Genomic DNA, 18,806 nt, shown 5'->3' on the forward strand with positions numbered 1-18,806 from the left:
CAATTTTATCCTCGTACAGAATTCAAAGGATGTTCTCGTTTATTACATTTGAAACTAGACTCATTATGGATTTCAAGCATATAAATTATATCCCCTATTTATTTTTGTACCATTTTTAATAATTTTTTTCATGTCAGAACAGGGGATCACGTAGTCATTCTCAACCAATCTCTCAAAAACTTAAATATCTCATAATATAGAATTCTTTTGCTTGCTCTGTTTTTGTTATATGAAAATAGACTCATTAAACTGTAATTTGATATCTCATTTAGTCTCTGATTCAATTTATACTAGTTTTGGTAAATTTTTAGATTCACGTGACTGCAACTATCCAGAACAGTTTTATTGTCATTTTTGATCTTTCTCACTTCAATTGTATTTATCACTGTCCCATAACAATCTTTCCAATTTCCAATCGCATATCGAGCATATTGCTCATAAGTTACAAACGTATATACTTACACTTATCATCACAAAGTCATACACAATTTCATTTAATCAATTTCCCGTTGAACGCTTGAAATAATAATGAGACACGCAATGGTATCGCACACAGCCCACCTTTAAAATCGAAGCTCTCTTGTACACATGGTGGCCTTCACTTAGCACCAGTCATGTGACCTAGCTCGATTGTACACATAATTTTGGCTCTCTTGTACACATGGTGAACACTTAGTACCACCCATGTGACCTAGCCAGTTTATCTCGTAGCTCTCTTGTCTACATGGTGTACTTCACCTGGAACCACGCATGCGACCTAGCTACATATATCCCGTAGGTCTCTTGTCTACATGGCGTACACATAGTATCACCCATGTGACCTAGCTACATCATAATGTCTCGTAGCTCTCTTGTACACATGATGTGCACTCAGCACCATACATGTGACCTAGCTACATACCATCTGTATCATCCAATCTTTCTGAAGGTTCAACCGGGATTTCTCTCACTTTCTAATACTTGATTCCATACTTCCAATAGTCAATTATGATTCAAAAATCAGCTACAATACATAAATTATGCTAAAATACAAAAACATAATAAAGATAATGTATTATTTACATACAAACTTACATACTTTCTCATTTCCATGTCGAATTAATATTGAACATTTAAATCCTCATAATTATACTTACTTTCAACACCTCGGCAATCATAGTAAATATATCAATTTTACATTGAAACATGCATAAATTAATGCTTATTATACATAAGAACTTACCTTGATACTAAAACGGCCATTTTACCAACTTTCCCAATTTTCGATTTTTCTCCCATTCTTAATTCAAATCTCGTTATTTGGGATCTAAAACATCATATTTTACTTATTTAATTAATGTACTATTCAAAATAGTTCTTAACTCAAACTTTAGAAAAATTACAATTTTGCCCCTAAACTTTTGCATACTTACACTTTTGCCCCTAGGCTCGGGAATTAAACTTCATCCCTTATTCTTATGTTTTATGACATGCTGATCATTTTTCCTTCTATGGCAACATCAAATTCTCACTCTAACACATAGTTATGAACAATAACAACTTTTACTGATTAAGCCGTTTTACTCATTTTTGCTTAAAACCGCTTAGCAAAAGTTGTTTAACATAATTTCAACCTTCATATTCTACCATAAAACATCAAAATAAATACATTTCACCTATGGGTATTTTTTTCCAAATATGAATCCTAGCTTAAATTATTGCTAGAATAAGCTTAATCAAGTTACCGGGATTCCAAAATCGTAAAGAACTTGAAAAACGGGGCTAGAACGAACTTACTATTGAGATTGGAAAGCTTGAAAACCCTAGCCATGGGTTCCCCCATGCTAATTTCCACCTCCATGAAAAAGATGGGTCAATTTTGCCTTTATTTTCATTTTTTATTTCTTTTAATTACCAAATGACTAAAATGCCCTTATGGCCTTCTTTAAAATTTTGTCCTATTCATGCCCGTTTTTCTCCAAACAAAATATAATGGTCTAATTACCATTTAAGGACCTCCTATTTAAACCCCCATTTCAATCAAGTACTTATGAATTAGAACACATATTTTGCAACTTTTGCAATTTAGTCCTAAAAGTCCAATTAAGCACTTTATCAGTAAAATTACTTAACGATATTTTTATACAATATTTTAATCAATAAATAAACCTTAAAAATTAGTCAGAATAAATTTTTTGACTTCGACTTCGTGGTTCTAAAACCATCGTTCCGTTTAGGCCCTAAATCGGACTGTTATCAACTTCTGCAAATAAGCCCTAATAAGCAAATTAAACATGCAATCTATAAAATTTCTTATCAATATTCTAACACTTGCATCTAATCACTCGGTAAATCATAAAAATCAATCGAAATAAACTTTTCTATCTCAGATTTGTGGTTTCGCAACCACTATTCCATTTAGGCCCTATTTCAAAATGTTACAAACCCGGCTTCTGAGATGGATCAATCGGCTTCCTCGGAGTAATTTCTTACTCCCTCCCTGTGTGCCCCCTTTCTTCCTTACTCTAGGGTGTATTTATAGGCTTTGGAAAGCCTAAGAGCCCTTAAAATTAGCCTTTTTCGAATTGGACTCAACTTGGGCTCGGTAGGGACAAGCTCATGTGGCACTCCCGTGTGCGATTACTTTAGGCCATGCTCGAGCCTGCCAAATTGACACGGCCATTTGGTCTGCCCGTGTGAGGAGGTCCAGGCCGTGTTGATTTATTACTTTGGCCCATTTTCTCCGTTTTTGGCCCGTTTCTCATTCCTTTTGCTCTCCTATGCCCTCCTAAGTATAAAACATGAAATTAAAGCATTAGGAGCATTGAATTCACCAATTCTAATGGAAATCATCCATAAAATGTGTTAAAAATGGGGTAAAAATATGTATAAATTACGGTTTATGTGACACCCCGAATGTGACCCTAGTCGGAGAGTGGTTTCGGGACCACGAAACCGAGTCACAAGAATAATTAAGTGTTATATTCCGTACTTATTGTATGTGGAATTGGTATGCGTAAATATTTCGTGTCTCGATTTTTATTAATTAGGTGCTAAATTATAAGAAAGGACTTAGTAGTGAACTTTGAAAGCACGATAGGAAAATAGGTGATGACTAATTAAAGCATGCATGCAAAATAATGGACTTGCATGTCAAATTCCCCTTTCTACAAGTAATGGCCGGCCATGACAAAGAATATGGGTCAAACATGTCATGAAACATGTTTTGTTGGGCATTAGGGAGAAATAGTAAACAAATAAGCATGGGTAAGAAAAGAATGAAAAAAAAAATGTGTGTGAGAGAGTGGCATACCCCATTGCCGTGAGTTGTAGAGAAGGAAAGAAAAAATTTTGTTCATCCTTTCTTTGAGCCAAAACTAAGGAAGAAGGAGGATTTTTGCTTCATGCTTGGTTTGGAAGAGATCTAGAAGGAGATTTGGCTAAGTTTGCATCAAGATTAAGGTATGTATGAGGTTGTGTTGGGAGTTTCATGCATGTTTTGGTTGCTAACTTGATGTGCATGTTAGCCATGGCTCAAATCTTTGGTATGCCATGGAAATGGTATTTGGCCAAAGTTGTTATAGTGATAAAGCCATTGCATGCTAAGTGTGAAGCTTGATGATGATGCATGCAATGATGGATTTTCTACTCATGAGTAAGATTTTGAGTTTCTCTTTGTTTTATCATGATTAAAGTTGAAAAGGAGCATGATTGTCATACTTGGCCATGATGCATTCTTGAGCATGATTCATGCTTCTTGCATGTTAGTTAAAAGTTTGTGTTTTGGATGGCTATGGACACTTTGAAAATTCGCCATGCTCATATATGCATATATATGATTGCACATTTTGTTTGGTTATGAACTAAGTGATGAATATATTGATTTAAAGAAGAAAATGTGGAAGAATGCTTGTGAAATTGCAAGCACAATTCGGCCTAGCACACATATAAGTGCTTGATGCTATATTATAAGTTTTGGGCCACAATGTGCAAGCATTAATTAGTAGATTGCATGCTGTTTTTGTGAGGTATTAAGTGCAAATTTTGACCTCAACAAGGACATGAATATTAGGCCTTGGGTAGCCCATTGAAGGCCTTAGCATTTCCTTGATGTTCAAACAAATTGTATTGAATTGCTTGATGTAGTATAAAATGTGCATGACCATTGTGTATTCAAGCTAAAGGGTGGCCATATGACCATTTAAATTCCTTGTCATATTCGGCCATAAGCTAGCACAATGAGGTTTTGATAAATTGAATTTGTTTGAATTAGCTCAAGAGCTAAGAGGGCCACAATTGGACAAGGGGAAGGAAAAAGTAATCGAATAGCCGTAAAAGCCGTTCGACAACATCCGAGGTAAGTCCTCAAGAAGTGACCTTACTTGAATTATGTGGAATGAAATATGGATGTATTGATTATTGATTTATGTGTGTATGAGTATTCGAATGATACCCGGGCTAAGTCCCGGCGATTATGTTAGTGATTATAATTGTGTTTGAGCCTTAGTAACGAAAATAAATATGTATGTCCAATGATTATTGATGTATATGTGCATGAGAAATTGAATGATATCCGGGCTAAGCCCCGAAGACAATTATGCTGGAAATTATAACCGGGTTAAGACCCGAAGGCAATTGTGCTAGTGGCTACATCCGGCTAAGACCAAGGCATTCGTGCGAGTCATTCTATCCGGCTAAGACCAAGGCATTTGTGCAAATCGTGATATCCGGGTTAAGTCCCGTAGGCCTTGGTGCGGGTTACCATAACCGGCTATGTCCCGGCGATTGATCGAGTAGCAACATCCGGTTAAACTCCGAAGGTATGTGATTTGAAAATTATAAGCTTGCTGGAAAATTTCAGCTAATGCACTTGTGAAATTTCCCAATGACAAGGTAAGTGCGTGTGCTTATGCTGGCGCTAGGAGTAAGCGTGTGAATATCCGCTCCTATGATGGAACGAGTTATCGGCCTTAATGAAGCCGTTATTTGTGTATGAACATAAGAGTTGGGATGGTGAAGTAAGTATGATTATGTGAATGTGCATTAATGAAATGATGCATTTAACTATGTGAATGTATTGCTGTAATTAGAGTTGATTATATTCCTTGAGACTTACTAAGCATAAAAATGCTTACTCGCCGCTTTGGCTCTCGGTTTTCTAGATTTCGCTCGATAGCAATCGGATTCGGGATCGTTGAAGTCGAAGTCATCCACACTATCAAGCCCCCATTTTGGTATAAATTCTTGGTTGAACTTGAAATGGCATGTATAGGACTACCCTTGTTTGTTAAATATGTTGTAATGTAAGTATGTACGGCCGTGCGAAAATGGCTCGAAAAGGAAGTATGAACTTAGACTAATTGTGGGTTGTATGTATATATTTTGTGTCATGATGTGGCTATGGCTTGGAAATGAGAATGTTGGTCATATGATCAGCCATTGGCACGGTTAAAATGATCATATATGAACCTATGTATGGTAAGGCTAGTTGAATCATGGAGACCACCAAATAGGTGAGTCCTATCTTAAAACAGATGCTGCCAGCTGCAGTGGCGTGAATGTGAAAAATCACCAAAATTCATAGGAATGGAATTAGATAGTGAATAAGCTATGTAAATGAACCTTGATGAGTCTATTTTCATATGGAAGAAATGAAACGGTCATAGGAGTTACAGGTTAAGAGATATTAAAGCTATTGTGAGACAGGGCCAGAATGGTTTCTGGGTTCCCTGTCGCAACTTTTAAAATTCACTATAAATTATCCAAAAGAATTAGGAGATATATCTTATATGTACAGATTCCATTTTGAGTCTAGTTTCATTAGAAACAAACGACACCAGAATTAAAGCCCTGTACAGAGAGATATTTAAGTTATACCGCGCGAAGGTCGGAGCAGTCGATCCCTGTAACAGGGGTAACTTTAACTAATAAACTGTACCAATTGGCCCGACCAAAATCCTAGAAATAAATCCATGGATGGATATATGAGTCTAAATTCAGGGAAAATTTACGAAACCAGTTTCCGAGTTTTGAAACTCGAGATATGATTTTTAAGGCGACAGTGACGCAGTTTTCCAGCCTGACTGGAAATGTCAAATTGGTGGGCAAAAACATGTGAACTTGGTTTGTTAACCCTCGGGTCCGACACCGGCGATGGTCTCGGGTTTTGGGGTGTTACAATTTTATTGGTATCAGAGCCACGGTTTAGTCGATTCTAGGACTACCGTGATGTGTTTGGGGTCTAGCTATACATGCCATTAAATGATGAATCGATAGTGTGGTGATTTCTGACAATTTGACTTTGAGTTTGTTTATAGCAATGGATCCCGATCCCAACCGAGCAATAGCTGATGATGTGGAGAGTGTGGCGCTGCTCCGCACAAGGGACAGCGCCCGGCGGACTCTCAACCTATGGCCAGCAATCCGAATGATGAGGCTAGGCAAGCCTTTTATAGTGTGATGAACGAATGGTTTAATCAATACATTCGAACTAACACGGTGTCCCACAACCTCCATTCCCGACAAATGCAACCCCGCACCTACAATACCTCCCAGAATCGACCAAATAAGGTCAAGTAAGCCCCAATCGATAGGATTCAAAACATGGGGCCACTGAATTTAAAGCTACGGATGATGATGATGCCGAACGAGCTGAATTTTGGTTGGACAACACTATCCGGGTGCTCGATGAGCTATCTTGTACACCCGATGAGTGCTTAAAGTGTACCATCTCCTTGCTACGTGATTCCACCTACTATTGGTGGAGTACTCTGACTTCTGTGGTACCTAGAGAGCAAGTGACTTGGGAATTCTTTCAAACCAAGTTCCAAAAAAAAAAAAAAAAAAAAAAAAAAAAAGTATATCAGTCAGAGATTCATCGACCAAAAGCGAAGGGAATTTCTTGATCTTAAGCAAGGTTCTATGTCGGTTCACCGACTATGAACGAAAATTTGTGAGGCTCACCGATACACGCGAGAATGCATTTCGTCCAAAGCTATTATGTGTAAACGCTTGAGGATGGGTGAATGATGATATAAGGATGTTCGTTGGCATTCTCGAAATACGAGAGATCGTAGTACTTGTTGAGCGAGCTTGTAAAGTCGAAGAGCTTAGAAAGGAGAAACAAAAAGCTGATGTGGGAACCGGAGAATTCGAAGAGGTCCTCGGAAAGTCTCTTCAACAGCAATCAAGAGATTTCGAGATGATGTGAACCGGTCTAGAGGCGCTTTGGGCTTTTCTAGACGAGGACGCGATCGACCCCCTGTGACCACACGAGTCACTTCGATTGCCGGTGGCGGAAATGATCGCCGAGAGAGGACGGAGTGTCCACATTGTGGCAAATGGCATTCGGGAGCTGTTGGTTTCGTGATCGCTCTCGCTATAAGTGTGGATCGGCCGACCATTTTATGAAGGATTGCCCGAGGATGCATGAGCAGAATGCAAGTCGAGTGCAAACCCGAGTGCTACCATCGCCGAGGTAGGCCACCTAGAAATATGGGCAATGTCGATGGCGGTCGAGAGGATCTAGAGATGCTACCATCGATCCGAGGCTCGTGCTCTGCTAGGACTTATGCCATCGCGCCGCGAGGATCTTGCCTCTCCGATGTTATTACCGGTACTTTCACTCTTTTCAATACAAATGTAATTGCTTTGATTGACCACGGTTCTACTCATTCTTATATATGTGAAACCTTAGCATCCAAGAAGACTTTGCCCATTGAGTCTCTCGAGTTTGTAATTCGGTGTCAAACCCTTGGGTCATTACGTGCTTGTTAACAAAGTGTGCAAGAAAAGTCCCCTAGTGTTCCGAGGTTCTTGTTTTCCGGCGGACTTAATGCTTTTGCCATTCGATGAGTTCGATGTTATTCTTGGTTTGGATTGGTTGACCATGCACGATGCGGTTGTAAATTGCAAGAGCAAGACTATCGATTTGAGGTCTTGCGAATAATGAAATAATTCGGGTTGAGTCCACGGACTTAAAGGGTTGCCGGTGTAATATCGCGATGTTGGCCCGAAATATGTAAGAAAGGGTGCGAAGCGTACCTTGCGTCACGTACTCGATGACAAGGAATCGAGAAGAAACCCGAATCTGTGCGTGGTTTGTGAATACCGGATGTTTTCCCGAAGAATTGCCGGGTTTACCATTGCTCGAGAGATAGAATTTGGCATCGAATTGGTACCGGTACCACCCCAATTTCGATAGCTCCGTGATCGTATGGCACCAACGGAATTGAAGGAGTTGAAAACTCGGTTGCAAGAATTGGTGGATAGAGGTTTTGCTCGCTTGAGTTTTTTCGCCTTGGGTGCGCCGGTGTTGTTCGTGAAGAAGAAGGATGGAACCATGCGACTATGCATCGACTATCGTCGACAACAAAGCGACGATAAAGAACAAATATCCGTTGCCACGTATTGATGACTTGTTCGATCAAGCTGAAGGGAGCCTCGGTGTTCTCGAAAATAGATTTGAGATCGGGCTACTATCAATTGCGAATCCGAGATTGAGCGTGCCCAAGGCGCCTTGAGCGAGATATGGTCACTATGAGTTCTGGTGATGCCGTTTGGGCTCACTAATGCCCTGCGGTATTTATGGATTTAATGAATCGAATCTTTAGACCATATTTGGATCGATTAGTAGTCGTGTTCATTGATGACATCTTGGTCTATTCAAGAAATGAGACCGAACATCTTGAACACTGCGGTTAGTCTTTGCAAATTTTACGGACAAGCAATTATATGCTAAGTTCAGCAAGTGTGAGTTACGGTTAAGAGAGGTAAGCTTCTTGGGTCACGTGGTATCAGATCGGGTATTCGAGTCGGCCGAATAAAATTTCAGCCATACTAAATTGGAAGCCTCAGAAATATTCTTGAGGTTCAAGCTTTTTGGGGCTTGCTTGGTTACTACCGACGATTTGTAAAGGCTTCTCAACGATAGCCACGCCGATGATGGCTTACTCCAAAAGGATGTTAAGTTCGAATGGACGGAGAAATGCCAAAAAGTTTCGATCAACTGAAAACTTATTTGATGAAGCCCTAATTCTAGTGCAACCCGAGTCAAGCAAAGAGCTTGTCATCTATAGCGACGCCTCTCTACTTGGGTTAGGTTGCGTATTAATGCAAGAAGGTCGAGTTGTGGCCTATCGTCGAGGCAATTAAAGCCACATGAGAAAAATTATCCGACTCATGATCTCGAATTGGCCGCCATCGTATTCGCCTTAAAGATTTGGTGACATTACTTATTTGGTGAAAGGTGCCATGTATACTCGGATCACAAAAGTCTCAAATATTTGATGATCCAAAGAGACTTAAATCTGCGACAAAGACGTTGGCTCGAGTTGTTAAAGGATTATGAGTGATCATTGACTATCACCGGGAAAGGCGAATGTAGTTGCGGATGCCTTGAGTCGTAAATCGTTATTCACTTTACGAGCGATGAATGTGCACTTGTCTATCCGATCCGACGGTGTGTTAGTGGTGAAATGAAAGCCAAACCATTATTGACACACCAAATTCGAGAAGCTCGAAAGTCGATGACGAGTTGGTTGCAAAACGGGCGCGTGTGTTCGAACAAGGACTCGGAGTTTCAAATCGACGATGACGATTGTTTGAGGTTCAAAAGTCGTCTGTGTCCCAAAGAATTGAACTCATTTCGATAATTCTGAATGAAGCCCATTGTAGCCGAATGGCAATCCACCCGGGGAGTACGAAGATGTACAATGATTTGAAACGTCGGTTTTGGTGGCATGGTATGAAGCGAGACATCTCCGACTTTGTTTCGAGATGTTTAATATGTCAACAAGTGAAAGCGGAACATCAGGTGCCTTCAGGATTACTTCAGCCAATCACGATACCCGAGTGGAAATGGGATCGAGTCACAATGGACTTTGTATCTGGACTGCCATTGTCAGCAAGTAAGAAGGATGCGGTTTGGGTCGTGGTAGATCGATTGACTAAGTCGGCCCAATTTGTCCCCGTACGTACGGATTTTTCAATTGACAAATTAGCTGAATTGTACGTTTCTCAGATTGTGAGATTGCACGGGGTGCCTATTTCCATCGTGTCGGATAGAGATCCGAGATTTACCTCGCGATTTTGGAAAAAGTTGCAAGAAGCTTTGGGTACCAAGTTGCATTTCAGCACCGCCTTTCACCCCCAAACCGATGGTCAATCCGGCGGATAATTCGGATACTTGAGGATATGTTAAGATGTTGCGTCCTCGAGTTTAGTGGTTTATGGGAGCGGTATTTGCCGTTGATTGAATTCGCTTACAACAACGACTTTCAATCAAGTATTAAGATGGCACCCTACGAGGCCTTGTACGGTCGTAAATGCCGTACACCATTGTTTTGACCGAGCTCGGTGAAAGCAAGATTTTCGGGTGGATTTGATTAGGGATGCTGAGCAGAAAGTGAAAGTAATCCGTGAAAGTCGAAGATAGCCTCCGATCGTTAGAAGTCGTGCACGCGGACTGAAGCGTAAGGATATCGAGTATCGGTGGGTGATAAAGTGTTTCTCAAGGTATCGCCTTGGAAAAAGATACTCGATTCGGCCGTAAGGGCAAGTTGAGCCCGAGGTTCGTTGGGCCATATGAGATATCCGGCGAGTCGATCCATGGCATATCGTTTGATTTTGCCCCCGAACTCGAAAAGGTTCACGATGTCTTTCACGTTTCGATGCTTTGACGTTATAGATCCGATCCATCGCACGTGATTAGTCCATCAGAAATTGAAATTCAAGCTAATATGAGTTATGAGGAAGAACCAATTCGTATCCTATCACGAGAAGTGAAAGAGTTGCGAAACAAGCGGGTTCCGCTAGTGAAAGTGTTATGGCTCAAGCACGGGATAGAAGAAGCTACTTGGGAGACCGAGAACTCAATGAGAGAGCGATATCCGAACCTATTTACGGTAAGCTTTTCGGGACGAAAATCTCTTGAGTGGGGAGAGTTGTGACACCGAATGTGACCCTAGTCGGAGAGTGGTTTGGGACCACGAAACCGAGTCACAAGAATAATTAAGTGTTATATTCCGTACTTATTGTATGTGGAATTGGTATGCGTAAATATTTCGTGTCTCGATTTTTATTAATTAGGTGCTAAATTATAAGAAAGGACTTAGTAGTGAACTTTGAAAGCACGATAGGAAAATAGGTGATGACTAATTAAAGCATGCATGCAAAATAATGGACTTGCATGTCAAATTCCCCTTTCTACAAGTAATGGCCGCCATGACAAAGAATATGGGTCAAACATGTCATGAAACATGTTTTGTTGGGCATTAGGGAGAAATAGTAAACAAATAAGCATGGGTAAGAAAAGAATGAAAAAAAAAATGTGTGTGAGAGAGTGGCATACCCCATTGCCGTGAGTTGTAGAGAAGGAAAGAAAAAATTTTGTTCATCCTTTCTTTGAGCCAAAACTAAGGAAGAAGGAGGATTTTTGCTTCATGCTTGGTTTGGAAGAGATCTAGAAGGAGATTTGGCTAAGTTTGCATCAAGATTAAGGTATGTATGAGGTTGTGTTGGGAGTTTCATGCATGTTTTGGTTGCTAACTTGATGTGCATGTTAGCCATGGCTCAAATCTTTGGTATGCCATGGAAATGGTATTTGGCCAAAGTTGTTATAGTGATAAAGCCATTGCATGCTAAGTGTGAAGCTTGATGATGATGCATGCAATGATGGATTTTCTACTCATGAGTAAGATTTTGAGTTTTCTCTTTGTTTTATCATGATTAAAGTTGAAAAGGAGCATGATTGTCATACTTGGCCATGATGCATTCTTGAGCATGATTCATGCTTCTTGCATGTTAGTTAAAAGTTTGTGTTTTGGATGGCTATGGACACTTTGAAAATTCGGCCATGCTCATATATGCATATATATGATTGCACATTTTGTTTGGTTATGAACTAAGTGATGAATATATTGATTTAAAGAAGAAAATGTGGAAGAATGCTTGTGAAATTGCAAGCACAATTCGCCTAGCACACATATAAGTGCTTGATGCTATATTATAAGTTTTGGGCCACAATGTGCAAGCATTAATTAGTAGATTGCATGCTGTTTTTGTGAGGTATTAAGTGCAAATTTTGACCTCAACAAGGACATGAATATTCGCCTTGGGTAGCCCATTGAAGGCCTTAGCATTTCCTTGATGTTCAAACAAATTGTATTGAATTGCTTGATGTAGTATAAAATGTGCATGACCATTGTGTATTCAAGCTAAAGGGTGGCCATATGACCATTTAAATTCCTTGTCATATTCGGCCATAAGCTAGCACAATGAGGTTTTGATAAATTGAATTTGTTTGAATTAGCTCAAGAGCTAAGAGGGCCACAATTGGACAAGGGGAAGGAAAAAGTAATCGAATAGCCGTAAAAGCCGTTCGACAACATCCGAGGTAAGTCCTCAAGAAGTGACCTTACTTGAATTATGTGGAATGAAATATGGATGTATTGATTATTGATTTATGTGTATGAGTATTCGAATGATACCGGGCTAAGTCCCGAAGGCGATTATGTTAGTGATTATAATTGTGTTTGAGCCTTAGTAACGAAAATAAATATGTATGTCCAATGATTATTGATGTATATGTGCATGAGAAATTGAATGATATCCGGCTAAGCCCAAGACAATTATGCTGGAAATTATAACCGGGTTAAGACCAAGGCAATTGTGCTAGTGGCTACATCCGGGCTAAGACCGAAGGCATTCGTGCGAGTCATTCTATCCGGCTAAGACCAAGGCATTTGTGCAAATCGTGATATCCGGGTTAAGTCCCGTAGGCCTTGGTGCGGGTTACCATAACCGGCTATGTCCCGAAGGCGATTGATCGAGTAGCAACATCCGGTTAAACTCGAAGGTATGTGATTTGAAAATTATAAGCTTGCTGGAAAATTTCAGCTAATGCACTTGTGAAATTTCCCAATGACAAGGTAAGTGCGGTGTGTGCTTTGCTGCGCTAGGAGTAGAGCGTGTGAATATCCGCTCCTATGATGGAACGAGTTATCGGCCTTAATGAAGCCGTTATTTGTGTATGAACATAAGAGTTGGGATGGTGAAGTAAGTATGATTATGTGAATGTGCATTAATGAAATGATGCATTTAACTATGTGAATGTATTGCTGTAATTAGAGTTGATTATATTCCTTGAGACTTACTAAGCATAAAAATGCTTACTCCACCGCTTTGGCTCTCGGTTTTCTAGATTTCGCTCGATAGCAATCGGATTCGGGATCGTTGAAGTCGAAGTCATCCACACTATCAAGCCCCCATTTTGGTATAAATTCTTGGTTGAACTTGAAATGGCATGTATAGGACTACCCTTGTTTGTTAAATATGTTGTAATGTAAGTATGTACGGTAGATGCGAAAATGGCTCGAAAAGGGAAGTATGAACTTAGACTAATTGTGGGTTGTATGTATATATTTTGTGTCATGATGTGGCTATGGCTTGAAATGAGAATGTTGGTCATATGATCAGCCATTGGCACGGTTAAAATGATCATATATGAACCTATGTATGGTAAGGCTAGTTGAATCATGGAGACCACCAAATAGGTGAGTCCTATCTTAAAACAGATGCTGCCAGCTGCAGTGGCGTGAATGTGAAAAATCACCAAAATTCATAGGAATGGAATTAGATAGTGAATAAGCTATGTAAATGAACCTTTATGAGTCTATTTTCATATGGAAGAAATGAAACGGTCATAGGAGTTACAGGTTAAGAGATATTAAAGCTATTGTGAGACAGGGCCAGAATGGTTTCTGGGTTCCCTGTCGCAACTTTAAAAATTCACTATAAATTATCCAAAAAGAATTAGGAGATATATCTTATATGTACAGATTCCATTTTGAGTCTAGTTTCATTAGAAACAAACGACACCAGAATTAAAGCCCTGTACAGAGAGATATTCAAGTTATACCGCGCGAAGGTCGGAGCAGTCGATCCCTGTAACAGGGGTAACTTTAACTAATAAACTGTACCAATTGGCCCGACCAAAAATCCTAGAAATAAATCCATGGATGGATATATGAGTCTAAATTCAGGGAAAATTTACGAAACCAGTTTCCGAGTTTTGAAACTCGAGATATGATTTTTAAGGCGACAGTGACGCAGTTTTCCAGCCTGACTGGAAATGTCAAATTGGTGGGCAAAAACATGTGAACTTGGTTTGTTAACCCTCGGGTCCGACACCGGCGATGGTCTCGGGTTTTGGGGTGTTACAGTTTATCAAATACCCCCACATTTAAGTATTTGCTTGTCCTTAAGCAAAATTCTCAACTCATAATCAAAATAAATTCTTCTCAACTTAGAATTTCTATTGATAATATCTCAAAATAATCCACAGGTAATCATATATTGAGAATTCAACTCAAAGAACATCAAAGTTTGAAACACTCCAAGCTGAGCATTTTATTCTGAAAACATAGGTTCTCCCTTCGTCTAGGTAATTACCTTCAATTCAAAATGTCACAGAGTTTTACATCCTCACTAAAGATTCACTCAAATCACTCGAGGTGTGTAAGGACAATAAATGAAGTACTTATTAGTCAATATGAAAAGTTATTACCATAGGCTTGCATGAAATTCAAATCTCCACCACTATAAATTGAGATGATAAATCAATCAAAAGGTCTTTAGAGGGTTGTAATGAGGCTTGGTTAGGGGGTGTGGTCACAAGCTAAAAGAAAGGATTAGAATAGAGATTGAGTTGAAAAATTACTTAACTAGAAAAATAGAGTCGAGATTGAGTTGAAAAATTACTTAACTAGAAAAATATTTAATCATCACGTAATAAAAATATTTAATCATCACATAATCACTACTAATATGTATACATGTTTTTTTTTTATATAAGAGCAAGGTAAATAACATAGACTAACTATTAAGAATAAGACATAGCTAAGCAATTTATTCAACTCAAATATCAACAAAAATAGGGATTAATTTAGGGGATTTCAACAATAATGGGTTAAGGGTTAATATTAAGGGTAATACAAGAAATGGCTTGTTAGGCTCAATGGGGTTTACTAGGGGTTAATCGTGGAGGTAGGCTTTTCATGGCATGAGTGGGTTAATCCTAAGTGCCTTAATCATTTTGACATATCAAATCAAATGGTGTGGTCTTGACATGTATAATCAAGCAACTTCTAGAATAACAGTTTAATACTGATGCACTCAAAGCAATAATAAAAGTGAGCATGAAAGAATTAATAGATGCTCAAAAGGCTCAAAAATATAAAAAAAAAATTATGGATTTTTTATGTTTAAAACTTGTGAATTCTAACTCAAAGTAATACCTAAACTTTGGGGATACAACCTAAAATTTTAAATTCTTAAAAATCAACTTATCATGCTTGATTCTCTAATGTCTTGATGTTTAAACAATTAATGCATAAATGCCTATGTTTTAATTAAATATATATGAATCAATGTCATAAATCAATCAAAATTTATCCTAAATATTATATGAGATCTTTCCAAGAGAACAAGGCAGTCATTCAGGGATTTTTCTGATAATGAAATAAATACCCTCCCACACTTAAGATGTACATTGTCCTCAATGTACAAAGATAGATATATTGAAAAGAATATAAAAATAAGATAGGGAGAGAAGTGAAACTTCCTGAATTAAGAATGGATGATATTCTTGGATTGGCAAGATCGAGAATTGGAAATAAAGCTGGAGGGCAAGCATGATTCTGAATGATAAAAAGAAAGTTAAGGGAATAATCTGATAGTAGTCATAAGGATAAGTCGTGTTTAAAAAAAACAAATGAATCTTAAAAACTTAATAAAAGAAAAATAAAATAAGAGAAATAATCTAATTTTTCAAGTGCCACGACCGATGCACACCCTCGTGTGGCTCGTGTCCCGTCCGTGTTCATTGCGAATTGAGATGTCGTTACACGGCCTTCTAGCACGTCTGTGTGTCTAGGCCGTGTGGCTACATGATCGTGTCGCACGATCATGTGTGATGTGGTTCGCTTCTCCCACGCCCATGTCAATCTAACAGGTTCGACCATGGGTGCTAGACACGGTGTGTCGTAGGCTCGTGCTGTTTTAACAGGTTCGCCCACGGTTCTTCCACACGGGCGTGTCGCACGCCCATGTTGTTTTGGCATGTTCGACCACGGCCATGTCGCACGGCCGTGGCATTTTATCGTAGCCCATGTTTGGGAAAATCATTGCCTTGTTTTCACACGGCCCTAAGCACGCCCGTGCTATTAGGCGTGTCTTTGAGGAAAACCTGTATTCAAGAGCTCCGTTAGTAAGTTAGGTGTTGAAGACTAAATTTTAAAGAAGTTAATACAGTTAGTGCTTGAGTTGCCTCCCGAGAAGCGCTTATTTATAGTCTAAGCTCGACTTACCTCTCTGCTGAATGATCATGGTGGTTTGAGGATATACTCCTCATTCCTGCTATCAATCTCATCAAAATAAGGTTTTAAATGGGTGTTGTTTACCTTAAAAGTTCCGAACTTGGGATGACTCACCTCGACCATACCAAATGGGAAAATGCTGAGTACCGTAAGAGGGATTTCTTCATTCGGTTTGGTAACGACAATGTGAGGATCTATGGCATCTAATAAGACTCTATCTCCAACCTTAAGTTGATTTGGAAAGGTATTGAGCTCGTTTTGTCGTAGATTCAGTTTGTCGGGTGTTCTCGGTTTATGTGTCCGCCATTCATCTAGGTCCTCGATTTGTAGCCTTTGATCTTCATGAATAGGTCCTCTACTATTGCTTGAGAATGGCTCATGTACTTCTTTTAGACTCATTTCCTGCAAAGAAGGTTGCACCATATTGTCAGTTTTAGTAGAATTGTTTAGACGATCACCTTCAATTTCCAATGTGTTGCCGGAATTGCAAGCTTGAAGGGTGATTATTTCGTCTCCCACGCGAGGTGTGAGTTCACCTGTGCCAACATCAATAATTGTTTTAGCAGTTGTTGAAAAGGGCTTCCTAGAATTAAAGGAGTGTTGCTATCCTCCTCTATGTCTAGAACAATGAAGTCAACGGGAAATATAAATTTATCAATTTTAACTAGCACATCTTCAATAATACCCCTACGGAATCTTATAGTTTTATCTGCTAATTGAATCCTCATCCTAGTCTGTTTGGGTTTCTCAAGACCTAGTTGCTTAAACATTTTGTAAGGCATGACGTTGATACTAGCCCCTAAATCAGCTAATACATTATTAACATCTAAACTACCAATTAAGCAAGGAATCATAAAACTCCCTGGATCTTTTAATTTTTTCGGTAGCTTATTTTGCAGAACAGCTGAGCACACTGTGTTTAGCTCCACATACGACGCCTCGTCCAACTTTCGCTTATTTGCTAAAAGCTTCATTAAAAATTTCATTGTGTTTGGCATCTGTGATAGAGCTTCAATAAATGGTAAGTTAATGTGTAATTTTTTTAAGAGTTTAAGGAATTTACCAAATTGTTCATCTGAGCGGTCCTTCCTTGTCGCGTTGGGGTATGGCACACGAGGTTTATATTCGACATTCACTGATTTGTTTTTATTATGACCTACCTCACCTTGACCTTTGCTTACCATAGTTTCTTGCCTCAGTTCTGGTTCAGGCTCAATGACTCCTTCGTCATCTTGAATATTAATTGCGTTGAGTTGTTCCCTTAGGTTGGGTTTAGTATTACTTGGCAAGCTACCTTGTGGTCGTTTGGAGATTAGTTTGGAAAGCTGGCCTATCTGAGTTTCAAGCCCTTAGATCGACGCTTGTTGATTTTTAAATGCTATCTCGGTATTCTGAAAATGGGTTTTTGACATCGATTTAAACTTTGAGAGCATTTCTTCAAGGTTCAACTTCTTTTCTTATTGATAGGGTGGTTGTTGAAAACCCAGAGGATGTTGTGGTCTTTGATTTCCTTGACCGCCCCACAAGAAATTAGGGTGGTTCCTCCAACCTGCATTGTAAGTGTTACTATATGGGTTATTTTGGGATCGAGAGTTATTGTTACCCATATATTGGACTTATTCCTCCTCGATGCTAGGGTTGAAGGGTTGATACTCTATGTATGCTACACCTCCATTCGTCTCGCACCTCATTACAGGATGTACCTAAGTAGAAACAAGTAAACCATCAATCTTTTTATTTAGAAGTTCTACTTGGTTTGACAGCATAGTAACCGAATCGACGTTATAAACGCCTGCTATTTTAGTTGGCTTAGTCCTCATGACTTGCCACTGATAGTTATTCAGTGACATCTCCTCTATAAACTCATAGGCATCTTCAGGTGTTTTTATTATTGATGGTTCCGCCAGTAGCTGCGTCAACCATTTGTCGAGTCGAAGGATTCAGGCCATTATGGAATGTTTGAACCTGTAGCCAAAGCGATAACCCATGGTGAGGGCACCTTCTCAGTAAGTCTTTGTATCTCTCCCATGCATCGTAAAGAGTTTCGAAGTCCTTCTGCACAAACGAAGAGATAGCATTACGTAATTTAGCCGTTTTAGCCGGCAAAAAATATTTTAATAGAAATTTTTTGGTCATTTGTTCCCAAGTAGTGATTAACCCTCGTGGTAATGAGTTCAACCATTGTTTAGCATTGTTTCTCAATGAAAAAGGGAATAACCGAAGACGAATGGAATCATCAGAAACACCATTAATTTTAAATGTATCGCATAGTTCTAAGAAGTTTGCTAAGTGAGCGTTGGGATCCTCATCCTGCAAACCATCAAACTGAAAAAATTGTTGTATCATTTGAATAGTGTTAGGTTTTAGTTCAAAAGTATTTGCAGCTACAGCAGGTCTAACTATGCTTGATTCAATTCCTGTTAAAGAAGGTTTAGCATAATCATACATAGT

At 39.1% G+C, this 18,806-nt stretch overlaps 1 non-coding gene across 1 annotated transcript; it reads left to right on the forward strand.

Moving 5' to 3' along the window:
* The first annotated feature begins 18,336 nt into the window (after positions 1–18,336).
* LOC128279551 (small nucleolar RNA R71) lies at positions 18,337–18,443 on the forward strand. Its single transcript, XR_008269753.1, has one exon. It is a non-coding gene; the product is annotated as a small nucleolar RNA R71 (small nucleolar RNA).
* Positions 18,444–18,806: the final 363 nt, after the last annotated feature.

This window comes from Gossypium arboreum, chromosome 8 (genome assembly GCF_025698485.1).
Source record: "Gossypium arboreum isolate Shixiya-1 chromosome 8, ASM2569848v2, whole genome shotgun sequence".
Classification (NCBI taxonomy): Eukaryota; Viridiplantae; Streptophyta; class Magnoliopsida; order Malvales; family Malvaceae; genus Gossypium; species Gossypium arboreum.